This window comes from Mus musculus, chromosome 5 (assembly GCF_000001635.26).
Source record: "Mus musculus strain C57BL/6J chromosome 5, GRCm38.p6 C57BL/6J".
Taxonomy (NCBI): Eukaryota; Metazoa; Chordata; class Mammalia; order Rodentia; family Muridae; genus Mus; species Mus musculus.
In genome coordinates this window covers 17201009-17221475 of record NC_000071.6, presented here as the reverse complement: position 1 = coordinate 17221475, position 20467 = coordinate 17201009, and positions in this window count along the sequence as shown.

Genomic DNA, 20467 nt, shown 5'->3' with positions numbered 1-20467 from the left:
ACTTTTGAAATATCTGAATAAAGGGCTTTCAACTATTTAAGTGTCAAAATATAATTTACCAACAGAAGTAAATGGGAATAAAAACATCATTTACCTTAATTATACATGTGAACTCAATGACTTTAAAGATATGCTATAGACAACAATAACTTTCTTTAAGCTATCTTAATTTGATTTATTTAGATTTTAGTTACAAAAATATCAAAATTATATTATAAATTGGTATAATATTAGCCTAATTTGTTTCTATTATTTTACATTTTGTTATACCTCATGACTATAAAATTTCTTTAAAATGTTTTAATGATAGTAAAATCACATGCACATAAAATTTTGAATTTTCAGAACTAATAGCATTTTCAATATGATAGCTGAAAATTAATGTCTTTATTTGCTTTAATCAAATCAAAATTCATATTATATCATAGAACAATGAGATTAACTTTCTAGTATTTTCTTTTTATTTTTATATTTATTCTTATTTTTTGATCCAAGTTCTCATATCTCAGACTAGTCTATATTTCACATTGTATCCAAGGCTGGCGGTTGACAGCAATCCTTCTGTCTAAAATTTTTAATATGTTAGGATCACAGGAAATCCTTAATTTCAAAATTTAATACTTAAGATCTCAGGCATATTATAAGACTTTTAAAATAATTTTAATAAATCATAAAGACAAGGCCAGAAAGTCCAAGAATTCAGTTCTTTCCTTTACCCTGCCCCATCGTGGTAGAACTCAGTAAAAGAAAAATAAATGTACAAGGTATAATACACTTGTAATAAGTTTCTTATTTCGGTGTATAAATAAACACATGCTTGAAGGAAGAGATTTGGACGTCATCTCTTATAGAGGCTTAGTTACTTATGAAAAGACAGATTTCATAAATCATTATCCAAAATAAAGAGAATTAATTCCAACTCAAATCATGGTTGTATGTAATTGTTTTTTTTTTCACATTCTACAAGTCTCCACTTAAAAGTGTTCTCTGTGAACCTTTACAAAGCACAAATTGATAGCTTTGCTTTTTATGCCTGTGTGTTAACTTTCCTTATCTAATCTCTTTATTCCTCCAATTCACTAACTTTGTTATTTTATTTTGGCATTTCTACCTGCCAAAATAATTAATTTGTTAGATTAATTAATCATTAATTTGTTAGATTGTGTTATCATCTTAGTCAAGTATATACATGTATACACATATGCATATGTATATATTACATCTGTAATATACATAATTCTAATAGATTTTAGACTATATGCTACATTTTATATATTTATTAGCTTTTAGACTATTTTATATATAATGAATATATTTCATAATCTCTAGTGAAAACATTATTAGATGCTTCAGATAAATAGTGTGGAAAAGCTGAGTGTCCATCTTAGCTCTATAGCTTACACTTGTGAGGAAGATCACATGTTAACACAGAAAAAAATGTGAATGATAACCACAATTATATTTTTTAATATGTATAAAAGTTTCCAATGAAAATAATGAGTATCAGAAATATATATACATATTCCCAGGATTACATAAAATTTCTTGTATATATATGTTGGAATTATATATTTTTATGCACGTGTGTAATTCAATTACTTTGAAAGCATGCATATGTAAACATATCCAACATTATTTTGTAAATTCTCACATGTATGTGAGCTAGATTATCTACATAACTGTGGTTTGATTATTATGAAAGGATGTATATAAGCAGCAATTTACATACATGTCTATGGCTTGAAAGCATTTTTACATATAAACTTGAGCAGAAATTAATTCTTATAGAAGAAAACAACATTAATATCCAGTTGTAACCATTGAAGCACTAATGAGAAAAATTAAATCAATGCATGATGTCTTGCTCTGTAATCTTAGCACTCCATAAGATGAAGCAGGTACATTGCTGAGAGTTTAAGGACACATTGATCTATAAAGGGAGGATAAATTCCAACTTGTCCCATTTTTTTTCCTAAAATTAACAGAAACACATCCAACACTGAAGTGTCACTAGATAATTTTTCTTTATCAATACTATGTTCTTCTCCTTCTTCCAGATGGTTACACAGTTATTAAGCAAAATATCATCTTATTTGGCATTTGAAAAGCTTTCTGTTGTACTTTGAAGTGTCTGCTACCTGAAATAAAATTTACAAATTGTGATATTCTTTACCTTGTTGGGAAAAAAAGTAAATCTAATTTTTTTTTCTTTTTTTTTTTTTCCATTTTTTATTAGGTATTTAACTCATTTACATTTCCAATGCTATACCAAAAGTCCCCCATATCCACCCACCCCCACTCCCCTGCCCACCCACTCCCCCTTTTTGGCCCTGGTATTCCCCTGTACTGGGGCATATAAAGTTTGCAAGTCCAATGGGCCTCTCTTTCCAGTGATGGCCGACTAGGCCATCTTTTGATATATATGCAGCTAGAGTCAAGAGCTCCGGGGTACTGGTTAGCTCATAATGTTGTTCCACCTATAGGGTTGCAGATCCCTTTAGCTCCTTGGCTACTTTCTCTAGCTCCTCCATTGGGAGCCCTATGATCCATCCATTAGCTGACTGTGAGCATCCACTTCTGTGTTTGCTGGGCCCCGGCATAGTCTCACAAGAGACAGCTACATCTGCATCCTTTCAATAAAATCTTGCTAGTGTATGCAATGGTGTCAGCGTTTGGATGCTGATTATGGGGTGGATCCCTGGATATGGCAGTCTCTACATGGTCCATCCTTTCATCTCAGCTCCAAACTCCGTCTCTGTAACTCCTTCCATGGGTGTTTTGTTCCCAAATCTAAGGAGGGGCATAGTGTCCACACTTCAGTCTTCATTCTCCTTGAGTTTCATGTGTTTAGCAAATTATATCTTATATCTTGGGTATCCTAGGTTTGGGACTAATATCCACTTATCAGTGAATACATATTGTGTGAGTTTCTTTGTGAATGTGTTACCTCACTCAGGATGATGCCCTCCAGGTCCATCCATTTGGCTAGGAATTTCATAAATTCATTCTTTTTAATAGCTGAGTAGTACTCCATTGTGTAGATGTACCACATTTTCTGTATCCATTCCTCTGTTGAGGGGCATCTAGGTTCTTTCCAGCTTCTGGCTATTATAAATAAGGCTGCTATGAACATAGTGGAGCATGTGTCCTTCTTACCTGTTGGGGCATCTTCTGGATATATGCCCAGGAGAGGTATTGCTGGATCCTCCGGTAGTACTATGTCCAGTTTTCTGAGGAACCGCCAGACTGATTTCCAGAGTGGTTGTACAAGCCTGCACTCCCACCAACAATGGAGGAGTGTTCCTCTTTCTCCACATCCTCGCCAGCATCTGCTGTCACCTGAATTTTTGATCTTAGCCATTCTGACTGGTGTGAGGTGGAATCTCAGGGTTGTTTTGATTTGCATTTCCCTGATGATTAAGGATGTTGAACAATTTTTCAAGTGCTTCTCTGCCATTCGGTATTCCTCAGGTGAGAATTCTTTGTTCAGTTCTGAGCCCCATTTTTTAATGGGGTTATTTGATTTTCTGAAGTCCACCTTCTTGAGTTCTTTATATATGTTGGATATTAGTCCCCTATCTGATTTAGGATAGGTAAAGATCCTTTCCCAATCTGTTGGTGGTCTTTTTGTCTTATTGACGGTGTCTTTTGCCTTGCAGAAACTTTGGAGTTTCATTAGGTCCCATTTGTCGATTCTCGATCTTACAGCACAAGCCATTGCTGTTCTGTTCAGGAATTTTTCCCCTGTGCCCATATCTTCAAGGCTTTTCCCCACTTTCTCCTCTATAAGTTTCAGTGTCTCTGGTTTTATGTGAAGTTCCTTGATCCACTTAGATTTGACCTTAGTACAAGGAGATAAGTATGGATCGATTCGCATTCTTCTACATGATAACAACCAGTTGTGCCAGCACCAATTGTTGAAAATGCTGTCTTTCTTCCACTGGATGGTTTTAGCTCCCTTGTCGAAGATCAAGTGACCATAGGTGTGTGGGTTCATTTCTGGATCTTCAATTCTATTCCATTGGTCTACTTGTCTGTCTCTATACCAGTACCATGCAGTTTTTATCACAATTGCTCTGTAGTAAAGCTTTAGGTCTGGCATGGTGATTCCGCCAGAAGTTCTTTTATCCTTGAGATGACTTTTTGCTATCCTACGTTTTTTGTTATTCCAGACAAATTTGCAAATTGCTCCTTCCAATTCGTTGAAGAATTGAGTTGGAATTTTGATGGGGATTGCATTGAATCTGTAGATTGCTTTTGGCAAGATAGCCATTTTTACAATGTTGATCCTGCCAATCCATGAGCATGGGAGATCTTTCCATCTTCTGAGATCTTCTTTAATTTCTTTCTTCAGAGATTTGAAGTTTTTATCATACAGATCTTTCACCTCCTTAGTTAGAGTCACGCCAAGATATTTTATATTATTTGTGACTATTGAGAAGGGTGTTGTTTCCCTAATTTCTTTCTCAGCCTGTTTATTCTTTGTATAGAGAAAGGCCATTGACTTGTTTGAGTTTATTTTATATCTAGCTACTTCACCGAAGCTGTTTATCAGGTTTAGGAGTTCTCTGGTAGAATTTTTAGGGTCACTTATATATACTATCATATCATCTGCAAAAAGTGATATTTTGACTTCCTCTTTTCCAATTTGTATCCCCTTGATCTCCTTTTGTTGTCGAATTGCTCTGGCTAATACTTCAAGTACTATGTTGAAAAGGTAGGGAGAAAGTGGGCAGCCTTGTCTAGTCCCTTATTTTAGTGGGATTGCTTCCAGCTTCTCTCCATTTACTTTGATGTTGGCTACTGGTTTGCTGTAGATTGCTTTTATCATGTTTAGGTATGGGCCTTGAATTCCTGATCTTTCCAAAACTTTTATCATGAATGGGTGTTGGATCTTGTCAAATGCTTTTTCTGCATCTAACGAGATGATCATGTGGTTTTTGTCTTTGAGTTTGTTTATATAATGGATTACATTGATGGATTTTCGTATATTAAACCATCCCTGCATCCCTGGAATAAAACCTACTTGGTCAGGATGGATGATTGCTTTAATGTGTTCTTGGATTCGGTTAGCGAGAATTTTATTGGGGATTTTTGCATCGATATTCATAAGAGAAATTGGTCTGAAGTTCTCTATCTTTGTTGGATCTTTCTGTGGTTTAGGTATCAGAGTAATAGTGGCTTCATAAAATGAGTTGGGTAGAGTACCTTCTACTTCTATTTTGTGAAATAGTTTGTGCAGAATTGGAATTAGATCTTCTTTGAAGGTCTGATAGAACTCTGCACTAAACCCATCTGGTCCTGGGCTTTTTTTGGTTGGGAGACTATTAATAACTGCTTCTATTTCTTTAGGTGATATGGGACTGTTTAGATGGTCAACTTGATCCTGATTCAACTTTGGTACCTGGTATCTGTCCAGAAATTTGTCCATTTCGTCCAGGTTTTCCAGTTTTGTTGAGTATAGCCTTTTGTAGAAGGATCTGATGGTGTTTTGGATTTCTTCAGGATCTGTTGTTATGTCTCCCTTTTCATTTCTGATTTTGTTAATTAGGATTTTGTCCCTGTGCCCTTTAGTGAGTCTAGCTAAGGGTTTATCTATCTTGTTGATTTTCTCAAAGAACCAACTCCTCGTTTGGTTAATTCTTTGAATAGTTCTTCTTGTTTCCACTTGGTTGATTTCACCCCTGAGTTTGATTATTTCCTGCCGTCTACTCCTCTTGGGTGAATTTGCTTCCTTTTTTTCTAGGGCTTTTAGATGTGTTGTCAAGCTGCTAGTATGTGCTGTCTCCCGTTTCTTCTTGGAGGCACTCAGCGCTATGAGTTTCCCTCTTAGAAATGCTTTCATTGTGTCCCATAGGTTTGGGTACGTTGTGGCTTCATTTTCATTAAACTCTAAAAAGTCTTTAATTTCTTTCTTTATTCCTTCCTTGACCAAGGTATCATTGAGAAGAGTGTTATTCAGTTTCCACGTGAATGTTGGCTTTCCATTATTTATGTTGTTATTGAAGATCAGTCTTAGGCCATGGTGGTCTGATAGGATACATGGGACAATTTCAATATTTTTGTATCTATTGAGGCCTGTTTTGTGACCAATTATATGGTCAATTTTGGAGAAGGTCCCGTGAGGTGCTGAGAAGAAGGTATATCCTTTTGTTTTAGGATAAAATGTTCTGTAGATATCTGTCAAACCCATTTGTTTCATAACTTCTGTTAGTTTCACTGTGTCCCTGTTTAGTTTCTGTTTCCACGATCTGTCCTTTGAAGAAAGTGGTGTGTTGAAGTCTCCCACTATTATTGTGTGAGGTGCAATGTATGCTTTGAGCTTTACTAAAGTGTCTCTAATGAATGTGGCTGCCCTTGCATTTGGTGCGTAGATATTCAGAATTGAGAGTTCCTCTTGGAGGATTTTACCTTTGATGAGTATGAAGTGTCCCTCCTTGTCTTTTTTGATAACTTTGGGTTGGAAGTCGATTTTATCCGATATTAAAATGGCTACTCCAGCTTGTTTCTTCAGTCCATTTGCTTGGAAAATTGTTTTCCAGCCTTTCACTCTGAGGTAGTGTCTGTCTTTTTCCCTGAGATGGGTTTCCTGTAAGCAGCAGAATGTTGGGTCCTGTTTGTGTAGCCAGTCTGTTAGTCTATGTCTTTTTATTGGGGAATTGAGTCCATTGATATTAAGAGATATTAAGGAAAAGTAATTGTTGCTCCCTTTTATTTTTGTTGTTAGAGTTGGCATTCTGTTCTTGTGGCTGTCTTCTTTTTGGTTTGTTGAATGATTACTTTCTTGGTTGTTCTAGGGCGTGATTTCCGTCCTTGTATTGCTTCTTTTCTGTTATTATCCTTTGAAGGGCTGGATTCGTGGAAAGGTATTGTGTGAACTTGGTTTTGTCGTGGAATACTTTGGTTTCTCCATCTATGGTAATTGAGAGTTTGGCCGGGTATAGTAGCCTGGGCTGGCATTTGTGTTCTCTTAGTGTCTGTATAACATCTGTCCAGGCTCTTCTGGCTTTCATAGTCTCTGGTGAAAAGTCTGGTGTAATTCTGATAGGCCTTCCTTTATATGTTACTTGACCTTTCTCCCTTACTGCTTTTAATATTCTATCTTTATTTAGTGCATTTGTTGTTCTGATTATTATGTGTCGGGAGGAATTTCTTTTCTGGTCCAGTCTATTTGGAGTTCTGTATGCTTCTTGTATGATCATGGGCATCTCTTTTTTTATGTTTGGGAAGTTTTCTTCTATTATTTTGTTGAAGATATTAGCTGGCCCTTTAAGTTGAAAATCTTCATTCTCATCAATTCCTATTATCCGTAGGTTTGGTCTTCTCATTGTGTCCTGGATTACCTGGATGTTTTGAGTTAGGATCCTTTTGCATTTTGTATTTTCTTTGACTGTTGTGTCGATGTTCTCTATGGAATCTTCTGCACCTGAGATTCTCTCTTCCATTTCTTGTATTCTGTTGCTGATGCTCGCATCTATGGTTCCAGATCTCTTTCCTAGGGTTTCTATCTCCAGCGTTGCCTCGCTTTGGGTTTTCTTTATTGTGTCTACTTCCCCTTTTAGTTCTAGTATGGTTTTGTTCATTTCCATCACCTGTTTGGCTGTGTTTTCCTGCTTTTCTTTAAGGATTTGTAACTCTTTAGCAGTGCTCTCCTGTAAATCTTTAAGTGACTTATGAAAGTCCTTCTTGATGTCCTCTATCATCATCATGAGAAATGTTTTTAAATCTGGGTCTAGATTTTCGGTTGTGTTGGGGTGCCCAGGACTAGGTGGGGTGGGAGTGCTGCGTTCTGATGATGGTGAGTGGTCTTGATTTCTGTTAGTAGGATTCTTACGTTTGCCTTTCGCCATCTGGTAATCTCTGAAGCTAGCTGTTTTAGTTGTCACTGTTAAGAGCTTGTTCTTCAGGTGACTCTGTTAGCCTCTATGAGCAGACCTGGAGGGTAGCACTCTCCTTAGTTTCAGTGGGCAGAGTATTCTCTGCAGGCAAGCTCTCTTCTTGCAAGGCAGGTACCCAGATATCTGGTGTTCGAACCAGACTCCTGGCAGAAGTTGTGTTCCACTCACTAGAGGTCTTAGGATCACGTGTGGAATCCTGTGTGGGCCCTTGCGGGTGTCAGGCGACTCAGCTGGCAAGGTAGCCGGGGCTCGAGTGGAGTGGAAGGGGTTTGTGCCCCAGATCAAGCCCGGGTAGCCTGCTTCCCTATGTACCGCAGTCTCAAGTTCCACGCGATTGGATTGGGGTAGGCGCTGTGTTCCACTCACCAGAGGTCTTAGGGTCCCGTGGGGAGTCCCGTGTGGACCCTTGCGGGTGTTGGGCAAGACTCTGCTGGCAAGGTAGCCCGGGGCTCGAGTCTCGAGTCGAGCGGAAGGGACTTGTGCCCCAGATCAGGCCCGGGTAGCCTGCTTCCCTATGTACCGCAGTCTCGAGTTCCGCGTGATTGGATTGGGGCAGGCACTGTGATCCACTCACCAGAGGTCTCAGGGTCCCGTGGGGAGTCCTGTGTGGACCCTTGCGGGTGTTGGGCAAGACTCTGCTGGCAAGGTAGCCCGGGGCTCGAGTCTCGAGTCAGTAAATCTAATTTTAAGCAAGCATCAAATTCAAGGTTTTGCAAAGAGCACTCTACTTAACATGTAATCTGATATGGGAAGAAATGACGATTTTCTTAGTCTAACCCTGTGGAATTAATAAATATTGAGTGGATTCCAGAAATCTAAATTTTATGGCATATATTGGATGGCTTTGATGTAGCTGGCCTATAGACCACACTTAGAGAAAGAGTGTGCTGAAGTAATCTGAATTCTGTAATGACTCCTTGGCATGCGCACCTAAAGAACACACAAAAAGACTAGTGTCTATATAGATTCTGCCAAGTACACAGAAATCCTACATAGCTATTCTTGCATTGCAAATGTTAACATATGTGAGCATGATTGAATATATTTGATTTTGGTTAGTGAGGGAGACTCCACATATTACGTGTTTCCATACTAAGCAACAGGTAGTATATAGAAGATCCAAGTAATATAGCTCATATAACCCTGCACAAATGTTGATTAAAGTGCTGTAGTCTCATAAGGTTCCAGGGCCACTATTAAAAGACGTGTATTTAACAGGAATATTTAAGTCATTTGGGAACTAAATCATTAATCATCCATCTCTTGATGAATGTTATGGTAGCAGTCAAGTAGAACACACCTGCTGTGCTGGGGCTCAACCTAAGTTTGTCCTGAGGCGGGTCTTGATTTTTGTGGAATGCTGATGGGAACAGCAGCTAAGCAGATGTGGCTATATTCAGAGCCTTCGATTGTGTGAGCTTTCAATTTGTGTGAACAAATGAAACAGGGATTTTTTTAATGGAGCTGACATTGTGGTTGGCACAGAGCCATGGTGATTAAAAAAAATTATGAAGAGACATATCACAATATTCTTTCTTTAGCATATCATAGGGGCCTGCGGTGAATAAAGCATTAGTATACTAAGGAACACACACCTAATTTTAGGTGTGGAAGATCAGAGAATTTAATCAGTCTTAGCTGGAGGTGAGGAATCAAGCTTATGCATGTGTGTGCCTATGTGTGCATGTATTTGTACATGCATGTGTGTGTGTGTTTCTACGTAAAATACCATCCCTGAAGTCAAAACTGAGTGGCAGTCAAAGGCTGTAGTACAGTGAAAGACTAGCAAAAGAGGCTGTCTACATTTAAGAAAAGAGGATAGATTATTAGTTGAAAATTGAAGGTGGAAAGTACAAAACTTTCTAGGCCCTCTCAAAGTGGGGCCACCAGCTGGGGAACGAGCTTGAACATTTGGAAAAGTCACCTCATATCTCAACCATAGCAAGCTGCAATTGAATGCAATTGCATCCGGGAGGTTGTCCCGAGAATGTGTATAAAGTTTGAACAGAAGAGTGTCTATAGGCTTTTATTAGTCAGATTATTGAACGATAGGGAAAGAAAAAAAATGACTGTGCTGATTTACCAAATTAGCTACTATGAAGTACTTAACTGTGCATAATGTTTTCTGAGAAATCAATATCTCAGCTTCGGAGAAAACAATTTTCCTGCAGTTTGAGCTGTAGGGTTGAAGGGTCAGAGTGGAGAGTCAAAGGAAGGACCAAGCTGTAAATGGAAATGCTTCTCTTGTGTTAAACATTTCAAGAGGAGCTGGGAGCTGTATTTTCCCTTCAGTCATTGTATAAATTCTGAAATACATTCCTAGATGTTCACACATGCTTACAAGCACACGTGCACACACACACACACAAACAATGCCTGCACAATGGCATGGACTTATTTTTTACACACTCTGGACTGGATGGCCGGAAATAGATTGCATCCTGATGGTTTCAGCCCAGAAAGAGGACAGTGTCAGCTTGGTTGAATTTACTGACTCCAGAAGGCAGTTCTATTGCTGTGTGGTTGGCCATAGCATACCTCACTACCAATGGCAGGCTTCAGATAATTACAAATAAAATGTCTCCAGCTCCAGCCAGGGTCATATTTCAGTAAAGCCATCTATGGAAAAAGGGAAACTCGTTTGCCAAGCCAAGAGGCCAAAAGTAAAGTCATTATCGTTTTAGCTGTGCTGCTGCCAAGAGAAGCCGGCGATAGGGGAACTGGGAGAGTTTGAAGATCTAAAATGTCAGTGCATTAGATTCTGTCCAAGTGGGTGAACCTGAGATCAAAATTGGATAATCTCAAACACAAGGCTAAGGAATAGAACAGCAGGAAACCAACAGACAAATTATGTCTGACAAGAGGAACAAAAGCTCCATCTGGGTTCAGCATCATGGCCAGATACTAAAATGTTAATAAAATAAAATAAAATAGATATTATGTCAGAAAAGAAGCTAAGGAGGAAGATGTCAACATATTACCTCTCCTGAGTCCTGGCAGATGCACATTCACAGTAGCTCTCCAGAATTCTCAGTGCTCTGCTGCCTTCTCTACTTCTTTCCATTATGTGTTCCAACCAGGAGATTTATCATAACAACAAAAAGGGGGGATTAAAATACATATTTACTGCACATTCAGTTGATGAGAAGCAATTTTTGAAATATGCAAAGTATTCCCCATGTATAGAAAAACAAGACAGATCAGTTGAAACAATGTGTTCACCAATTCCAAAAGTAGAAGAAAATGTGAAATTGCTTATTTGCAGAAGCAAAATCTGTTTACTAAAGCAAAGATAACCCTTCCCTGGCTTTCCTATTCTGCTCTTCTGCCTGGTTTTATTTATTGGTTGTCAGCAATGACATGATTAAAAGCAAAGAGTTACCAAGCAAGGTTCTCCTAAGAACCTTAAAGTATTGTGGACCTCACAGACATCCACATGAAACATGAGCTCAGTGTTTAAAATGTCACATCAGAAACCAGAATGTTTAATAGACAGTTTACTCCAGGGTTGAAAGGGAGTTGAAGTCACATTTTAAATTTAGTTACATCACTTGAGGTCAATAATGAGGTTATGCTCAATTTAAACTACAATGTTAGTTATTACAAAATTATAATGCATTTAAAAATGAATAATGGACACACCTAAAATCAAAATGGAACAAATCTTTCTTTTCTGGAACTGAGAGCAATAGACCCCAGAAAATTAATGTATGTGATTCTCCCTTGAGGTTTCCCATTATCCAAAATTACCCAGAATTGGCCTGACCACTCTACCTTAAACTTTAATTCCCATTATTTGTTTGTTAATTATTGAAACCATCCATGAGACATTGGTAGGAACCATGATCTCTATTCCATATGTGAGAACATGCCACTGGTGTTCTAGATCTTAGACTGGAGAAAGCAGGTACTCTAAATATTAATACTACATACACTTCCTTGGAACAACCACACTTGGGATTTTTTTTTTCTAAGTTCAATCTTTGACTCCAGCGTGAGGAGGGTTCTTTCTCAGCATTATATGTCTTCCATGTTAAAACATTCTCACCAGGTGCGAGTTGCTATGGATCCTTATTCTCCACATCCCAACCTTCTTGCTAACGCCATTTGTCCTTTGGCTTTTGTCTTATAAGACTGTTGTCCCATATCAGAGTTGCCAGCATTGGAAATACCAGCATCTGTGTGGATGCTTAATCTAATCACTGATCCTTCAGTTTCTTTCCCTCTGTTTCTTATGTCTTTGTTTTTTGGGTTTCTTTTCCCTATTTTGGCAATCATCCCCATCACTGTTGTCCTCCAAAATGCGTAGTCCTCAGAAATTAAACCCTATTTTGATTTTCAAAAACCAACATCACATTTTATGATCAGTTTTTACATTCCTCCTGATTTCTGACCCATAATATTCAAACCTGTTTGTGTGCTCTGTGAAGTCTTGTTCAAAGATTAACTAGTGTGCTAAGTTTAAACCCACTCCTTGCCCATGGGAATGCCTGCAGCCTTACCGCCCAACGACTTTATACCACTGAGACATGCTGTTCTGTACCAAGTATCCACACCTACACAATCATTTCCTTGAACATGCTATCATATTTCTGTGTTGATCACTCTTTCTCTTTGATCCTTATGAAAGTAAATGCTTCAGAGGATGTATTTTAGCATTGACTCTCTCTCCTCCATTCTCTTTTGATCTTTCCACAATCAAGCTTTTATCTCTACCACCTACTAAAGCCTCTTTTGTGCTCTATAAGTTTTGTGATGTTAATTAATCTTTGACTAGAAAATTGAGATGAAAGCCATAAACAAGTCACGTAGCATTTTATCAAGGAAGCTTGACTGCAATCATAAATATCTTGATGCAGACAATGCTATTGTTGCTCAATAGACCTGGTTAGAGCAGATAAAGAAAGAAGTATTATGAATTATATTTTTTTGTATAAAATTTAAATTAATTTGACAGTTTCTGTACTTTTACTTGATAAATTTCAGATTTTGTTTGCCTTCCTAAAGAAGGCAAAGAACCTTCCCATACTAAAATAGTGATGTTAATATTTTTACAAATATGTATTATGAAACTGATATGAGTTAAAGAAAAGACTTTTACTCAAATTTTCTCTACAACTTTCTTGTTCATTTAGAATTATAACTACATCTGTGATGGTAAGTTATTGAAGGTATATCAGTACACATCATTTACTTTCTCTGATTATCCATATTTAGATGACTATACATTTTCAGTGTACCTCTGGATCACAAAGCATTTAAATAGCCAGTATTCTCACCTTTTGTAAAATGATTGGTAATAAAACATGTGACTCTTCAACAGCAAGCACTTTTTTGCTTCTCTTAACAATGGTTTTGCCTGTAACTGCAAATCCACTAGTGTAACTTTTTAAACAGTCAATTTCATCTTTGTAAGTCCCTTTTATTTTCATTTGTTTCATGTCTTCCTGATTAATTACTGACCAACCTACTCAAGCTCAGCCTTTTGGTAAATACTCCCTGACCCTCAGATACTTCTCTATTTCTCCTGAGCTTCAGCTACCAATGTCTCTTTTGTTATTTGTGCTCAGTATGTCCAATGTTAGAGATTTATTTTACATTTTTCTCTGAATTTCTGAATAATTTTCCCATATCTATTTATATCTCTTGGAGCCTTAGGCTGAATTCTTAGTCCCCCATTCATATATCTCAAAATAAATCTGACAGAAAATTAATATCTAGAATATTTAAAGAACAACAACTAGAAGATTACCAAAAAATCAATACAAATAGTCTGTGTATATGAACATTCAAATGGATAAATAAAAATAACTGGTACATACTTTAAAGTGTTCAGAATCAATAGCGATCAGAATGATGAAACCTAAAACTACCTTGAAATTACAGAATGTTTATCATCAAGAAACTAATTGACAACCAAGATTACCTAGGATACAGGGAAAGAAGAACCCTCTTTCACTCTTGATGGGAATGAAAACTGGTCCGATAACTGTGGAAGCTAAAGTTGCAGATCCTTAAAAACCTAGAAATATAACTATAAATCAATAAGACCAAGCTATTCCACACATGGGCATATACCCATAGTACTTTGCATCCTACTACAGAGACACTTGCTAACCTGTGTTCATTTCTGTAAAGTACATTAGCAAGGAAATGGAACCAAGACATTTCTCATCAACTGACGACTACACATGTAAATATGGCACATATAAACAACAGGATTTTATTCAACTATAAAGAGACAAAAAATGAAATCATGAAATTTGCATATAAATTGATGAATGTGGTTAAAAAATGCACTGGGTGAGGTAAAATAGTCTCAGAGAAACAAAAGCCACATGGTCTCCCTCATATGTCGATGTTAGCTTTGAATTACTAATTTTGTATGTTCAACTTAGACTTCCAGTAGATGCCAGAGTTCTGTGACGAAGCTTTTGGGAAGGTAATTTCATATTGGAGAGGCAAGAAAGGAATTAGGTAACATAACAGCAGAAAGGAGCAAATTGATACTCTTTAGCAAGGAGGGTATCAGAGATGATGATGTAAGAAAGAGAAGATGGTGAAGGAAGAGAGTTTGAGAAAGTCACATGGATACCTATGCTGTAACCAATTGTTAAAACATAATCTATTTTTAAGTGTAAAAAAGTGGTTGAAGAGAGATAATCTGTGAAAGCTAGGAAATGTTGCTCAGAGTAGCCATCGATTATTGAATAAACAAACAAAAACAGTGCCAAGGGTGGATACATCTTTGAGTTGTTGGACTTGGAGGTTTCATGTTATTCCAAAATAAGACAGGTTAATAGTCAAGCATTAATAGTCAAACATAGACCCCATTCACACAGGTGGGACGCTAATGGAGATGACTGGGAGATAAAAGAGGATGTGGGAGAGAGAGTAATCACACTACATTATATATATGGAATTAAGTAAAATTAATAGAAATAGGAAAGGGCCTTTTTTAACACACACACACACACACACACACACACACACAATTATTCCCACTGTTCCTAAAATATAAATGTGATATATCTGTTTCTGTTAACCCACTACTACCATGCTGTTCTGTGTTGCTATCGTCCCGTCCCTTATGGAACTTGTGTTTAATTCTTTCATCCTTACTGTGAAACCTGGTCTATTCTCACAAAACATGTGTTCAACTGTTTGCTCTTCTTCTTCTTAAAATCCCCCAGGAATATCTGAAATCACCAAAAGCAAAACACCAGGTTTTGCCATAGTTTAGAAGGTCATGCTTGATCTGGTCCTACCCATTTCTTGATTTTTTTTCATCACACCTTGTTGCTACTTAAATGAAAGCTGTACTCCCTTTACCTTCCATGAGAGCTTTCTGCTATAGAATTTCTTTTCAGAATATGTTGTCTATACTTGCTCTAGTTGCACTTCATTGCAAACATTTTACTCTAAGTGATTTGCTTCATATACAGATTTGTAAGAAAAGCCCCACCTTCTTCTGGGTTTGAACATGATTTATTATCATATATTCAACTACTAATCTCTAAAAACTATGGTTCATTTTCCATTTTTGTTTCCATCTTAAATCTCTAGAGTAGGGACAAGCCTAGCGCCTTGATCTTTGGCTCACCTTTACATCAATTTACATAGACCAAAGCCTTGTAATTAAGTAAAACCTTACTAAATACTTGATTAAGGTCATGGTTAGACCAGAGCCAACCATCTTTCCCACTCTTTACTCACACTGAGTTCCACATGAACAGTTACATTGTTTCATTTTAATTATTTTGTCCCAAGATTAAAAAAAACCAATATTATTGTATTGCTTTCTCAGATCCTCTGCCAATAAACTTTCCTCTACCTTGAATTATATCTTCCTTTAAAAAAATGACATTATGACTAAGTTTTCCTGGTTTGAATTTTTTGGTTAAATATTTCCAAGAAAAGTCAGGCATGATGACCAATATAAGGCCCATTCTTCATACTGATTTCTTAATTTGTTTGTCTTCATGGCATTTGTAACTATTTGCTTTTTCAGTTGTTCAATGTCTATATCCTCTATAGTATAATAAACATACTCTTTGTATAAACAGTAATTATATCTGCATTATTCATCAATGTAAATTGCAACATGCATATCTTCCAGAGCAGAAATTATGAGATCAGTAACCATTTGTTCAGTGAATGATTACAAAAGGAGTAAGAGGCTAAAGTGGTCTTTCAATTAATCATCTGCTATATACTAAGCCTAACCAAGCCTAACTCACAGCTCTTAGGTCTTTATTTACTCTTACTTTTTGAAATCTTTCTAGAAATCCTTGATTTATGGTCTTTTTTTTTAATGGATTTTATTTATTTATTTATTTATCTTTTTATTTTTCATTATCTACTCTTCACACTTGGCTTGAATTCACTCCAAATCTGTGGAGGGTGTTTCACTGTTTAATCTCCAGTTCAGAGAAATAATGTCATGTAAGGAGTCCATGTCCTTGCTCTGCATCTGCATGTGAGACAGACCTAGAGATGAAGAAATCCTAGAATAGTGAGATGACAGTATGCAGTGGTACCAGCTATGGAGCCTGATGAATAGAGTTTGATAGCTGGGACCTACATGTTTAAAGAAAATGTGTGATTCACCCAAGTTGTCTTCCAGCCTCCACATGTGCCTGTTGATATGATTACTTTAAAATTTGAGTAACAAAATGATGCAATTATTGTTAAAAACTAAATAAAGAGGTTCTTACCTTAATTCTTAGATAATGAATGGTTTATATTATTTTAAATATGCAACATATCATTAAATGGTCAGTTGGAACAGGCATTTTAAAATACTTTTAAATAGTATGCCTCATTCTATAATTATTTTATATCATACTACTCATACTCAGGTCTACAATCATTTATATGTACGCACTCAGCATAATCCGAATAACCTAAAACTTATCTCATTTACACAGCCATGTGTTATCACATGATTATACTTCTTTTTCTCATGTCCTTTAAAATTTATTAATTTATTTATCTCAGAGCCTCACACATACTAGGCAAGTGTGCTGTCATGTTGTTCTACTTTATATATAAAGCATAATGAGGTTCAACTAGCTTCATTCTACTCTTAGTTTACAGCCTGTCTCCCTTTTTAATTAGAGCACATGCTTTTCAACACACAGAATATCTCCTCCTAGACTATAAGTCTATCTTGTAGCAACAGACTACAACAGACTGACATTCTGATACTATCACACACACTTAGCTACATACAAACTAATGTTTATCCTGGTACCAGAATCCTGGAAATCACCCTCCGAGATAAAGGTGATTGTGGCTCTAGCTTAGAAGCCAGCTAGAACACTAATAGAAATACCTTCATGCTATTAAAAGAGCTTATTATAGCAATATAAGTTAGGGAATCATCCATATGATCTTCTATACAATCCCTGGCAGAGTAGATTAGGTTTTATTTATCTGAAAATAATAGGAAGTTGGCTTATACATTTTAGATAAAATCTCAAATTGTGGATAACCTTTTCACCTAGATACAACTGAACCCAGTATAACTGTCTATAATTCACACAGAAATACAAATGCAAAAATCAACGTTAGGGCAAAAAAGTAAATAAATAAACATTAGAAAAGAAGTATAATACATTTTTCTTTTCTTTCTCAGACTATGAGATATTTACTAAAAATAATACCACTAAAATGTGAAAATGCATATACGTTCACTAATCTAATTTAGATATTCTAAATTATTGCTCTTAAATGCACTGCTTAACATCTCTGTTTTGCTCCTTCCCTCTGATAAGTTTTATTATTTTAGAATGTACCATTGTAGGGTACGATGCTATGTTCTGTTTAAATACAATGACATAAAATTTCAGGATTCAAGATCAGTTTAAGACACTCCCCCCATATTTAGTTCCTCTAAATTACAATTTACAATCTATTTGAAATTCAGCTATTTATATTATGGTCCAAATTGCAGTGTTTTGAAAAGGTGACCATAATAACTAGCAGTATGTGCATGAATATCACTGGAAAGTAGGTACAGGAGTGTCACTTCTTTTTCTGAGTCTTTGCTTTAGCAAATGGAATCATTAGAAAATTTTTCTTTGTGTTTCAAAATCAATCTTTTATAAACAAGATCTTGCTAGATCAAGATAAACTTTACTCATCAACACTAGAAAATTAAATTTGTCCTGATGTGGCCAAGAGTTTGTGACAATTCTTGAATATCAATTTGAGTACATCTGGAAATAGCTGAAATCTGAAAATGGATGACACATCTGTACAGCACTTTTGCTTAATTTGAAGTACAAAGATCCACTTTTAATCTGTTTCTTTGAAGTAGCAAGATACTTGTTTAATTCAGATCTTTTGAGCTGGAAAATGGCATTCCTTTAATCTGGATTTTAAGGCAGGAAGATACACCTTTAATTTTGGCCACATTTTCTGCTCAAATCCTAGATAAGGACACGGAAGAAGGAATTGCACATTGACTCCATGTCCACACTTTGCTAACAAACTCTTTTCTTAACTGGCTTAGAGTCTGTTAATTCAGGATTCCAGCTTATACTGAAGACCGGCTGAGACATAAGCCTCGTGGACTGAGCAATTTCTGGGTTGCTACACTTTCCAAACACAGCCAGCCATTGTAGGAGTATTTGTACCATAGCCTGTGCGTCATTCTAATAAATCTCCAGTTTGTAGGGATTGATTCATTTCATATGTTCTGTAACTCTAGAAAACCCTGAATAATAAATATTTTGGTGCTAGAAGTACTTCTAGAACAACAGAAGTACAAGACTTAATCTTTTAAATATCTGGAGTAGCCTCTTCAGCTTGTCAACAGCTAGAGTTACTGATGCCTCTCCAGCTGCTAAAGGCTCTTCTAGAAGCTTGCAGACTTCAGAAAGCACACAATGTGAACTATATTACACACATAAAAATGTAAATACATTTGATTTACTCATTGTGAGCAGTAATGGATTTGGTGACACTGTTGATGAAACTTGTTACAGTTGAAAAAATTAAGGAAAATGACGAAGTTGGTTTCATGCAGCATCTCTGGATAAATTGACAGAGTCAATGATAAAATTTAACTTACAGCATCTCCTAATATTTTGATGAACAACAATGGGCTTACAGATAAAACTGACCATTTTCAAATGCACCTAAACAAGTTTTCAAAGTGTGCCATGGAAGAGAAGCTTGTCTCCATTATCCACAAAGCTCAAGTTGTGGAAAATCAAACCAAAGTCCTGTTGCTCTAGTTGGGTAACAATTTGAAATTCTCAGGCAGCAGTGCACATGCTCCTAGCTACCTGGCCTAACACTGTGGATTCTTGAATAAAACACACACACACACACACACACACACACACACACACACAAAACCTTATATTTAATATGCTTCCATCAGCTCAATGACTCGGCTACTCCCAAACATCTACTTGCTAACATCTCCCCTCTGTTACTTCTGAAGTTTTACTTACTAAAATCTATATTCCATCTTTAGTACCCTAGACCCAATTGAGGGAGAGAGCCCTGTGGCTCCACTTCCCTGGCTTTGTGATTGTATGCTTTCCTTTCTCTTTTGCAGCTCTCATATATGGGATTCATTTTGGGAATCCAAATAACATAATACAAGCATTAAACCAAATCCACAACATTTATCCCTTGTTTTCCATTAAAAAAGCCTTTTCTTTCAGATATACAATGAGCAGACGTATCATACTTATGTGAACTATAACTTATGATATATGTTGATAATATCCTGCCAATGAATTTTGTCAGTTTAAGGAAATTACACTAACATCTATCCTACATCTGAATTTATGTTTTGATTTTAACTTGCATTACTATCTGAAAACCATCCTTTTAAATCTACATTATCTTCTTCAATGCTATATAACTTAAGTTTGACTACGAGGCTATAATTAGTTTTCAACCCCATCAGAGATTTGAGAATGAATTCAAATATTACTTAAATATATAGGAAGCACAAAAACATAGCTTCCAAAACTTAACCAATTTGCAAAGTCAGCTGACTATTTGGACAGCCTTTCAATCCTCAAAATGTTAGAGCATATGTCTTCAGCATTCTGGCCTCAAACCATCTGACAGGCCTTAAGTGATGGAGGAACTCTGAAGGACTATTTTATTCTGCCTTGGCAGAGCTAAGCTCTGGCCTATCCTGCATTGTGTGTCCTTTCCCGGACAGTATTTTTGTCTGTAGATGAATTAGGGCAATGTTTGCCCAGTTGCTACCTGACCACAACTGCAGTAACTCTATATGGAAGTTTTGATGCTCAATAACTTCTCTGAACTATGAAAGGGATACTGTCAGAAGCAGACATGTCTCTTAGTCAAAATTTCTATTAATAATGAAATGACTTTAAATATAGTATTCTATATATTTCTCACGCTTTTGAAGACTATTTGAAATCTATCTGTGCTGTTAAACCTTGACTGCTTGTAGCTATTTCTATTTGAATAATATTAAAAACACCTTATTATAATGAATTCAGAACCTAACATAACCATGAGTTTATGCTCTGGCCCCGAGCTTACAGTACTTGATCATCCTAAACAGT